Here is a 12,254-nt window from a genome sequence, read left to right on the forward strand (position 1 = left end):
TCTGCTGCAAAACTGTAGCAGTTCATAACCTCATCACTACTGTATTGTTGACCAAAACAAAAGCAAACAATCTACTTTTAATAAAAATGCCACATATCTGACAGTCAGGAAAATCAGATATCAATCACTTAATAAAAGAATAATCATTTAGTGGAATTGGAGTTGGAAAAGTAATGTGCTCTTTTTGGAACTGGAAATGTTTTAATGTAAAAAAAAGAGAAATGACAGTTCTACTTTGTTCAGATTGCAGTTTTTATATATGTACATTATACCTTACCTCCATGTAGGTGATTTTGGTATGTGAGCTTAATGGCAAAGCAATTTAATAAAAAAAGAATAAAAATAAAAACATTGCAGAAATTACATATCGGCTGATACTTGAAATTTCAGTATTGCATTAGAAAAATTAAAAACTGATTGTGCCAACTGAATTTTATTATTTTTTAACAAGCGATTCATCCTAAGCCTCTTGTTCCTCGTGGATTTCTTTTTGTCACCCTGACGACTCTGAGGTTACAGCACTTCCTGTTTAGGACACGAAGCGTGCGAATGATTCATTAAGCTAAACTCGGTCGAGGAGCTGTCGTCTAATCTCTCGCAGATGTCCGAGCCTTCGAGCCTAAAAACCTGCAGCTGCCCTTCCTGCTAGAGCAGAGCGACACGGGTCGGGTCGGACGTGAGTTTTTACCATCTGGAGCCGTGCTGTGGAGAACCGAGCGCTCCTCGAGTCCTGTTATCGCTAAACTGACACTTAGGGAATCCCTCGAGCTTCTGTCTGAAATGTCAGGAAAGAGCACGATGTGGGGGGAAAAAAAACAAGTGAGTGTAACCTGTCACTGATAGCTAAGTGGAAGAGGTGATTACAGAGACTTCAAGGAAAAGAAACAGCTTTGAGAAGAAAAAAAAAAACATGGGGGTGTGTAATGGTTAAAAAAAAAAAAAAAAAGGAACAGTACTTTTATCTGAAACGTATAAAATATGTGTAATTATAGTACCGTTTTTTAAAAAGACGAGATTTGAGAACTGATAGTTTCAAACTCTTGTTTTAGTTGCTTTACATAAAGTCTAAAAACCAAACATTCATGGAAACTAATATATATTATTAAATGGTAAAAAACGCTACTACAGTGTGGACATCAGTGAGTCGATCTGGAAGAACCCACCAAGAATAGATCATCTACACATTCTGTAAGATGGAGATAAATATTCATACCTTTTTTATTAGATATAAAGAAAAGGAGAACAGCGTGTGCACACATTTTGGGTCGATTCATTCTAAAAGCACCTGAATAAAAACCTGATGGCTTTCCTTATTATAACCAATCTCTTGCTATATTTCTAAAGCACACAAGTCAGCAAGCTGTTCTTTTCTTCTTTCCTTTGTTTAGCTATTATTAGCGAACCCGTCTTCTCCAACACACCTCTGCTTTATTCCACAATCAAGGCAAAGAAAAAGCTCTTTACATATTTATTTATACAAAGGGGGTTCAATCGATTTTTTTTCCACAAATCTCAAATATTACAAGAAAAAAAAAATTTGCATGAAGAATCTTTGACTTCATTATGCAGAACAGGAAAAAAAAAAATCAACCATTTTGAAACATCAAAGTAAAAAAACAAACAAACAACAACAAAAAAAAAACATCACACAGTTTTACCTCATTATATTATATATTTTTTTTTAGTAAATGTTTATAACATCTTCAGATTTTTTTTAAGTAAAACTAAGTCTTTAATGTGTTTAAAATATGAGCATTTATGTAAAGGAGATCACGTGGGATCATGTGATGTCACCATATTTACGTATTTGCTGTGTGAATCACTTGTATAAATAACCTGAAATGGATGTAGAATATAATAATAATAATAATAATAATAATAATAATAAAATGAAGAAAAGAAAAAAAAACAATTAGCAAAACTATGTAGTATAACTATGTATCATGTAAACTATGTATTAGTTGAAAATAGTTTGATTGGGTTTGGAAAAGCCTGTCAATCATTGCATAAAGTCTCTACGAGCCACCACGGGTCCTGGGAGTGGAACTGTGTGAACATGGCAGAAAATCATTCAAACTATTGGAGACTGGGAGATAAAAGAGAACAAAAACATGCCTTGTGTCACTGAATCTACTACATTACCTTTCTTTAGAAACATTTTCTCTCAAGAGACAGAAATATCACAAGAGAAACTGTGCATAATAAAAAAAAAAAGGGCTACAGTTACAGTGATGCACTCGTTCATTTTTCTGACTCTTACTTGAAACATTTGCTGGAATTGGAAAACGAGCATCGCATCCAAACTCAATACTTCACTAATCACATGACTGACTGATGTGAAACACATTGGCACGGTATCAGCTCTGTGTCCTAAACGCTGAACACACGGAGAAAGGCAGAGAGCCGATATTTAACCCTGCGCCAGCTCCTCAGGCTACACGCTGCGTCTGAGCACCTGAAATCGGGTTGAAGTCTGCAGACGCTGATCGATGCTGCAATCTCCAGCACTTTACCGCCTGCCAATTCGCGGCCTACGTAATTGGCAAAACAAAGCTTCTGACGGAGAGGCTGCTTTTGTGATGAAACGTTCGCTGAGAAAAAGCGTACGCGCTTTCTCGCCGTCGTTCTGGGATATGAGCTAATTCACTAAAGTAACTCTATTACTGGGGGGGGGAGCGTTAGTGCTGCTTTTAGAAACGCAGCTGAGAGCGCACGTTGTTTCTCGCCGTGTTTTTCTCTGGATGGGAGAACGTCGGCCGTGTCTGCTAGTGCATTCTGGGAATGGCAGGAATCTGAGCATTAAATTCGATCAGTCGCGCAACATGTTTCCTGATGATTGCTGTGTTCTAGCACATTGTTCTAAACCGGTACAAAATACAGGGGCACAAAAAAAAATCTCAGATCTTACATAACCTTTAAACAATACAATAGAGCTCATACACACAGAGCCCACTGGAATAGGAAGCACAATGCATAATCATTGGTGGTGGCGGGTGAGGGGGGGGTGGATCCTTGGTTGTAGGTGTCAGACTGATTTTAGATTTTCAGGAAGCACTAAACAACTAACAGTTTACACAAAGTGGTGTGAGAAGAAAAGCATCACCCAATAAACAGTATACAGCAAAAGTCCTCAAAGCCAGAGATAGAGAAAACTGGAGAAAAAAAGATGCCTGATCGTCACTTTTGCTTCTGACCCCAGACGCCTATTCGCTGCAGATATGAACGGGGTCTACCCTTTATATCTCGGCTTCCGGGGCGAGCGATTAATCATATAATGGAGCGGCGCTTAGCGCAGAGCTGGCCTCTGCAATTTGCTAATCAGAGAAGGTCATACTTAGGTTAATGCTTTTCATTCAGGAGCTGTATTAAAAAAAAATCATAACTAATTATGCTCGGCGTTTCTGCTAGCAAGCGGCGCTCTAATAAAGTGCAGACGGTTTCAGATCGAGCGTATTGGAAGCACGCTGAACGACGATCGCCGCTTCGGCCAGGATCGGAGCTCGGAGCGGGTCGGGGATGATTAGGATTTTTAACTGTCCTCGGAGTCCGGAGACAAAAATCCGCATGATCTACAGCTGATGAGTTTAACACAGAGACAAACCTCTATTAGCAACACCTTTTCAAGTGGAGCTTGCAGTAGATTAAGCCACTGTTTGCTAATACCAGAGCAAGAACATGCAGCGATAGTGGGGGAAATGCAGGAAGGTTGCGAGTTTGAAGCCTCGCTCGCCTGTGCGTTGATTTGCTTTGGATAAAGAGATGAAGACTAAAAAGTGAGTGAAGGTCAAAACCTGTTCATTAAATATACAGGAGCCGTGCAGAACAGCCACACTCTCGCACGCACACACGCGCACACACACACGGCATCTATCTTCTATAATCGCTACAAAAAAACATTAACCTTATACAACTGAAACATTCATAACATCAGAAGAATGATGGTGTAAAATATCAGACGAGAGAATACGCTCTCGCTCTCTCTCTCTCTCTCTCTCTCTCTCTCTGTGTGCTTGTAGGAAATGAAACAGCTTCATTATTGTAGATTAGCTAAATAAACTGTACGTCAGTGAAAGTGAAATGAAGCAGCGCTGCTCTGAAATGGTGTTTGTCTATAGAATTAACCATGTGTAGCTCCTGGATCGTTGAAACGCACGTGTAATTTCAGTTCCCACTTCCTCAAAAAAAATCCTTTCTTATCCGCGATCTGAACAGCAGCTTGCGCTGTTCCTATTCTGAACTGCTCTACTGTATACAGAATCATCACCATTCAGAGAATACAAACATTGCTGTGGACATGAAGATGCAATTTTGCGATATTTATCCGATTCGTCCTGCACCAGATGTGTTTGAATGAACTGCACTTGCTGTGACTCGGTAACACACCCGGTAGAATAATAAAGTATTATTAGATAGGGTTATATCGCGACACAGGACTTCGCCCGCTCTAAACTTCAGTCATGTGTCTACGTACAACTGGTTCAGAGGGAGTTCAGAGCAAACCACTGCATGTGGAAGATGCTAAAATGTCTGACAGTGACCTTGGACATGTTCTGATTCTGAAGGTCAAATCTATTCATCAAACGCCCAAAACTCCCACAATAATAATTATAATAATAATAATAAAAAGTAGAAAAAGAACCAATATTACAATTGAAAAACTGAATAATATAAATTTCAAAAGCTGAATAAAAATAAACAAAATAAAATGCAGCAAAAAAAATTGAATAAAATAAAATATTTATATTATAAAAATAAGTTGTATTTTTTAATCACTGATTTAGTGTAACAGATCTTGATCTTAATAAAAGGCAAATATATATGTATTGTGTTCTCCTGCATGCTCGAGTCAGCTCCCGACTACCAAACACACAAGAAATGAATTAAACAGCATTTATATTCGAATTAATAAATTAATACTCTTCATACTTCTACTAAAATCAGAATGACGAGGCGCTGAATGATGCGTGTGCGTGTGTGAGAGAGAGATGAACACAAAAGACAGATGTACACAAAAGATTCTTCATGAGGGTGTAAATTCCAACGTCTGAATGTCAGTAAACACCAATTAGCTAATGTGTCGGGCGTGACGACGTTTCTCCTGAGGATTAAGGAGGTTGTGGATTGTCTGGAGAAAAGCAGACACACTGTATACTTCCTATAGATCTATAATTCAGACGTCTAATCAGACAGAAATAAAAACTCAGACAATTTTCCTCTTTCTGCTCCAATTTTTCTTGCTGTATAGCTGATCTCTAGTCTGATGTGCCGTCTTTAGCAAAACCATTTCCAAAAACGCATGTGAATGCGTACTGGGATGCAAACTGAGGCTTTGATGGACCGTTCAGGGTTTAGCAGTGTGCTGTGTGTCTGGTGTAGTGATGCTCATGAGTCCAACACAGTGCTCATTTTATCATATCATATAAAAAGGAAGATCTGATACTTAGTCACAACAACGGAAAAACCCCACACGAGTTTCAGTACAATGCTGAAATAAAACTAACCTCACAAACTCACAGCGATCTGGACGTATTTTACAATTAATGATGGCACACTGCGAAGAAGCCTGTGGGCTTCCTTCAGGAATCTTCCCACAATTCAAGCAACCGCAAAACAACACCAGGTGAGTGAACAGAACAGCGCTTACTCAGCATGTTATTTGTAACTCACTAGCACTCAGTGATAAGAAGAAATTTCAGTTATTAAAACACTTCACTTATCCCTGGTATCATCACCACTGTAAAACTAACACTGATGTACTGCACTGTTTACGACATGACAATACAATCATGGCAGCTCACACTGACTACTGTAAAGTTTTCAGTCTTCTTTACTTGTGAATTATTTCATAGCAGCACCAGAATTAGTCACAGTAGTCGGTTAAATCTTTACCCTTAAACAATCACTGTTTTGAGAAGATGATCAACAATACAGTTATTACTAACGTTAGCTGGCAAGCTTGTTGCTAAGCTACTTGCTATTGCCTGCTGTTGCTCCCTTGTTGCAGTTTCAGTCCGAAATGTTGCATGAACTTTTGTTCACGACAGTAGAACAGGACAGTGAAACACTAAAGCATGTAACTTTTACAATGCACAGTAAACGATTATTTACATGCGCTGACAAACAAAATGTGTGTCCATGTTTTCTCTCTAAGTTCACACGTTCTGAAGCGGGAATTTACATCACAACCAGCACATTGCCACTTTACTAAAAAAAAAAAAAAAAAAAGACCGGAAAATTCATGGTACACATTGTATTTTGGTCAAGTAAAATATTTCCAAATGAACATGAAAGTGCTGAGCCACCAATAACCAAAAATCTTCCTGTTTTTGTCAAAAAGTGTACCATTTTTTTGTTTACCTCAGAAGTTTTCCCACAATCTCTCTCTCTTCAGCTTGTAACAACGACGAGATGATTAGTGACACGGTGCCTCAATCAAGGAAGCACAATGCATCAGCGTTTTGAGATCTTATCGTTCAAAATAGGAATTTTGGAGAAAATAAAATAGGCATCATTTCATAATAAGAGATAAAAAAAAAAGAGAATGATTTTATCCTCCATTGTACAAACGTACAGTACACAACTCTTGACTCTGTAAAGGCAATTAATGGGTTTTGTTTCACATGTTATTAACATGTCTTACACTCACTGTACTTAGATTATAAACCAAACTGACTTTAAAATACAAACACATTACTTAATAATCAGTATCTTAATCAGTTACAAGCTGGTTATCACAAAGCCAACCCAAGAATCATGTGTACATGCGTCTCAAACCCTGCATGCTGATTTCCATTAAGCCACACCGACAAAACCCAATACAGGACCAATTTACACCCCCAGAGCAAATGTAGGACACAAACATATTACTGAGAAAAAAAAAGAAAAAAAAAAGATATTATGAATTTCTTGCATAAAAGCTCCATCATATAATTTAACAAACAAACCTGTACACATCCAGGCCAATCAAGATTTCTTTTTTAATTTAATTTGGTATAAAGGCATAATTTTTTTTTTTTATTAAGGAAACAATACACCAGTAGATATTACTCGTCAAAAAGTCTTTCAGTATTTTAATGTTTTGTTTTTGATAAAATTGCTGCAAACTATTTACAGACAAATCTGTATACATTCAGATGTACTGTACAAGATCTTTCGAGGAGTCTTCTCGAAAGATTTATTTCTAAATACCATTAGGGGATTTTGTCTTTTTTCCCTCTTTCCATCCATTTGGTTCAGAAATGTCTAGTACATCAGCAGATATTACACAATTTTATACCTTTGTTTATTTATTTATTTATTTTATTTTTTTTTTGGGGGTCTCTTCTCAAAAATATATTTCTAAGAATGATCAAGGGATTTTTTCCACATTTCGTTCAAAGACATTTGTATTTCAGCCAGATGATTATTCATGAAATGTTTCTTTTCGTTGATCTGATCAGTTCATTAGTGGATCTGTGATGATCTGACACCAGGTTCTCACAGTGGGAAAATCAGCACCGTCAAGATGGACTGATCACGTAGTTCTGAAATGGTACAAATCACCACTGTGTAGCTCCGATTGTTCGTTTCCACTCAAACAAAATCAGCCAAACCAAAAAAGCGTTTTTTCTTCTTCAGGAATTAAGCAGGAAATTAAAATCAGTCTGCAGACGGATTTTTAATGCCAAACTAACTGTCAGGTTAAAAACAAACGTTTTGTCTGGCTTCTCTGGTGGTCTCTTACTGACTTGAGGAGACACCTTAGAGAGACTAGAGGAACCAAACTAGTACACTAGGACCTACCTAGTAACTATTCTCTTTAATGGTGTGAATGAAGGTTATTCAGTAGAATAGCAGCTTTTTAGGTGGATAAAAGACTAAAAGTGAGGTTAGAGGTGATAAAATACAGAAGGCTGTAGAACTAGAAAGTGACATAACTTACTAGATTGCGTTACATATTTTCTTCCCAAGAAACCTGATTGTTCTAGGGAATAACTAACAATAACAATAACAACACCACACATTTATTTTTCTTAACACTTAAAACTAAGGATCTTTATACAATCCTTACACACCCCATAGCTAATGTTTATAAATAAATACGGTTCAGTTTTTTGGGTTTGTTTGGGTTTCAGCTAGCTCCTTTATTGTTGTAGCTAAGTGGTCTATAATGCTAGCATGCAGCTAGCTACCGAGACAAAAAACCCCTAAAACTTCCCTCTGAACTAGTTGTTAAAGTTCCCCTGCGCCTCGTTAACTCTTTTAATGTCGGTTTCTATCTAAACACATGATGTGGAAACACTTTAAAATGCGATATTGCACAGAGAATAAACTCTAATCCTATTATAAGACGGGCAACATGTGCAAAAAAAAAAAAAGCACTGAGACTAACCAGGTACTTAGCTGCCTTGCTAATGAGCTAACTAGCTAGCGAGTGTGCATGCTAGCTCTGGGTAGAGAGAGAGAGAGAGAGATAGCGAGCGTGCTAAGTGCTAAGAGCTAAACGCTAGCTTGTCTTTATGAAGCACAGCCCCAGTGTGAAATAAATAGCAGGCATTCCAGGAGCACAACGAAGGACACGGGGGGAATAAAAAGACACACACAATGATGATTAGAGTCAGAAAGAGCACTCACCCTGGTGATCATAAACTCCTATCCAGACTGTAACCTTTGTGTACATTCCATAGGTGAAAGGAAATCGGGAAAATGCGACTTGAAACCGGAATAAAAATAAAAATAAAAAGAATCCACGGGGCAGCACGAGGCGCGGCGGTACTCCCATACGCACACACTCACTCACTCACTCTCTCTCTCTCTCTCTTTCTCTCTCACACACTCACTCACTCACACACACACACACACACACACACACACACACACAGATCCAGTACTCAGAGAAAGGAAAGGCCGGAGAGTCGCTGGACCGCAGCCATGGCGCTCTTCACCATCACCGTTCACACGAAACGGAACGCGGCACCGCGCCGAGAGCTCACAGCGGAACCCCGGCACTGCCTCCCGTCCTCCGGTTCAATACATCCCACATCGTAGCCTCTTTCTCTCTTCCTCTCCAATCAGATCAGTTCATTCTCTCTTTCTGTAGCGATCTCTTTTCGCTAAACATATCGCTCTCTTTTCCTCTCCTTCTCTCTGTCCGTGCGCGTATGTAATCCTATGTATCTTTGTAGCGCGCTCAATCCCGGTCTCCGACCGCTCTCTCTCTCTCTCTCTCGCTCGCTCGCTCGCTCTCTCTCTCGCTTCCCTTTCTTCCTTCCTCCTCCCTCCCTCGCGCGCGCGCCTCTCTCTCTCTCTCTTTCTCTCACACACTCACTCACACACACACACACACACACACACACAGATCCAGTACTCAGAGAAAGGAAAGGCCGGAGAGTCGCTGGACCGCAGCCATGGCGCTCTTCACCATCACCGTTCACACGAAACGGAACGCGGCACCGCGCCGAGAGCTCACAGCGGAACCCCGGCACTGCCTCCCGTCCTCCGGTTCAATACATCCCACATCGTAGCCTCTTTCTCTTCCTCTCCAATCAGATCAGTTCATTCTCTCTTTCTGTAGCGATCTCTTTTTCGCTAAACATATCGCTCTCTTTTTTCCTCTCCTTCTCTCTGTCCGTGCGCGTATGTAATCCTATGTATCTTTGTAGCGCGCGCTCAATCCCGGTCTCCGACCGCTCTCTCTCTCTCTCTCTCGCTCGCTCGCTCGCTCTCTCTCTCTCTCGCTTCCCTTTCTTCCTTCCTCCCTCCCTCCCTCGCGCGCGCGCCTCTCTCTCTCTCTCTCTCTCTCTCTCTCTCTCTCTCAGCGATACAATGTAACCAAAACGGCAGCAGCGCGAGCGCCGTGAAATCCAGGATCAGACTCTGCGCGGATCGTGGAGCGGCGCGAGCTAAAAACCGGAAACTGGATCCCAACCGACAAGATTCTGTTCACACATAGCAGCATAGAATGAGGATCAGAATCAGAAAAAAAACGTTTATTGCCACGTTCAGCAAAGAGCACTTTACAGTACAAGGGATTTGTCTTGGTGTCAGGTGCAAACACACACACAGATATGAAATGTGTGCAGAGTTTTTAACTTTAATAATTCAATAAATACTGTATACAGAAAGTGCATAAGAAGTGGTGCAATTTAGAATGTAAAAGTGACTCTCCAAACAGATGAAGTATGTAAACAATCTAGAATTTAATAAATATTGTATACAGAAATGTGAGTTGCAAAAAAGTTGCAATTAGAATATGAAAGTGATGATGATGAGGATGATGATGATGATGGGTTCCCTTTTGAGTCTGGTTCCTTTCAAGGTTTCTTTCTCTCATAATCTCTTTATGCTGAATATAGCTGCTTTGGGGCGATGTCCACTGTTAAAAGCACTTTACAAATAAAAACGAATTTAATTGATGATGATGATGATGATGATGATGATGATGATGATGAAGATAAGTATTGTGATGGTAATGATGATGATGATAAGGATCATGATGATAAATAAGAGAATGAGGAGGAGGATGATTATGATACTGATGAAGATGATGGTGGTGATGCTGTTGCTGCTGAAAAGGATGGTGATGAGGAGGAGGAAGAAGGAGGAGGATGGTGATGATGCTGCAGACAATGAGAAGGATGGTGATGGTGGTGATGATGATGAATCCTCGAATCTGATTGGTCAGATTTGAGTTTATTTTACTCCTAGTTTTAAGAGAAAGTCAAACTAGACTTGTGAAGTATGTAAAAACAAAAAGTTGTGTATATAACAGCTGAATCTGAATCTTAACCATTTCAGCAGTAAATATTTCAGTCCTCTAAAGCATTTCAAAGCGACTGTACAAATATTAATTTCAGTGTTAAACTCTATCGTTTTCTTTTCCAGAGCCATTTTGGATGTAACAGAATGGTGTGATGGTTCTATAATTAATGCAACTCTGTCTGGTACATTCTAAAAAGGTCACCCTGTAAAACGTTGATCTTTTATCGGGCGCACGTCTACACATCGCAGGTCGGAGTTCACCGAGCTTGAACTTTGGAACACATCAAACTGTGAAACATCTCCACAATGAGCTCGATTTCTGATCTACAATTCACATGCATATGAATGAAAGTTAATGTGATGAACTGTGTAGTCTGATCACCCCTTAAAGAATTAATACTACATTCACTCATAGCCGAACACACATAACAGACCATGTCTGGGGATGGTGTGATGCAGCAAAACATGGCAAAAAGCAAAGTGTATTACTTTTATTTAACAGAAGGTTGTGGAATGTGTTACCCGCTTATATCACAGCGCTGATTTAAAGTAGTAATAAACAACACATTTAACGTTTTACCTAAATTATAGATGCACTGAATGATATGGGACACTTCTAAGACAAGTTCGTTCTTCTTCTCACATCCACGACAGCCGTTTCTCACCCTTTTTCTATGTTAATGAGATATAAACAAAGCAAGCTGTCCTTTTGTGTATCTTTACAAAGCACTGATACTGGAGACTCCTTCCTTAACAGTGCCATAAACACCTCTTAAATAAAAAAGAACTTCACCATGTCAACCCTTATATGCATTTCCGTATTAAGGAATAACATTATTGCACATGCTCAAAGACCAATTACAGAGTCCAATGTACCCTGCATTTGAGCTGTTACTATGGAAACATCATCAAATTATATGAACATGAACACGTTCATATAAACCAAATGTTTCGTCAGAACTAACGTCTGTGTAATGTTATTATATAACATGAATCGAAACTTTCTAACCAAACAGACTTCAACTATGCTTTCGTATAGTTTCGTACAGCACAGATAATTCAACTATGCTTTCGTTTAGTTATCCAAAGTAGCTCAGGCTGCGAGATCCAACTCCTGTATTATATTATTGCACTAGTTTTAGATTCTTTTCCATAGTAACAACTCATTCAAGGAGTTGTATGTTGAACAACCGACATAATCAAAGACTGATAATCGTTATATAATACAACCGCAATTCCAAAAAAAATTGAGACACTGTAAAAAATGTAAATAAAAACAGAATGCAATGATTTTTGCAAATCTTATAAACCCATAATTTATACACAGTCGAACATTGAAAACATTGCAAATGTGTGAATTGAAGAAATGAACCATTTTAGGGTTAAAAAAAAAGGTAATTTCGAATTTGATGGCTGCAACACGTCTCAAAAAAGTTGCAATGCTAACTGCATACTGCATCTATTACAATAGCATGACTGTGTAGTAGAAGAGTCCAGGTGCTGAACTTCCCTGC

At 39.0% G+C, this 12,254-nt stretch overlaps 1 protein-coding gene across 2 annotated transcripts in view; it reads right to left on the reverse strand.

The window, feature by feature from the left end:
- The window catches only part of LOC124390848 (zinc finger protein 609-like), a 50,992-nt gene extending 41,885 nt beyond the window's left edge, over window positions 1-9,107 (reverse strand). For both annotated transcript variants that reach the window (XM_046856915.1, XM_046856916.1), the window contains exon 1: window positions 8,614-9,107. The gene's annotated coding sequence lies outside the window, so the exon portion shown is untranslated. The remainder of the gene's footprint in view (window positions 1-8,613) is intronic.
- Between the last annotated feature and the right edge of the window lie 3,147 nt (window positions 9,108-12,254).

This window comes from Silurus meridionalis, chromosome 9 (genome assembly GCF_014805685.1).
Source record: "Silurus meridionalis isolate SWU-2019-XX chromosome 9, ASM1480568v1, whole genome shotgun sequence".
Classification (NCBI taxonomy): Eukaryota; Metazoa; Chordata; class Actinopteri; order Siluriformes; family Siluridae; genus Silurus; species Silurus meridionalis.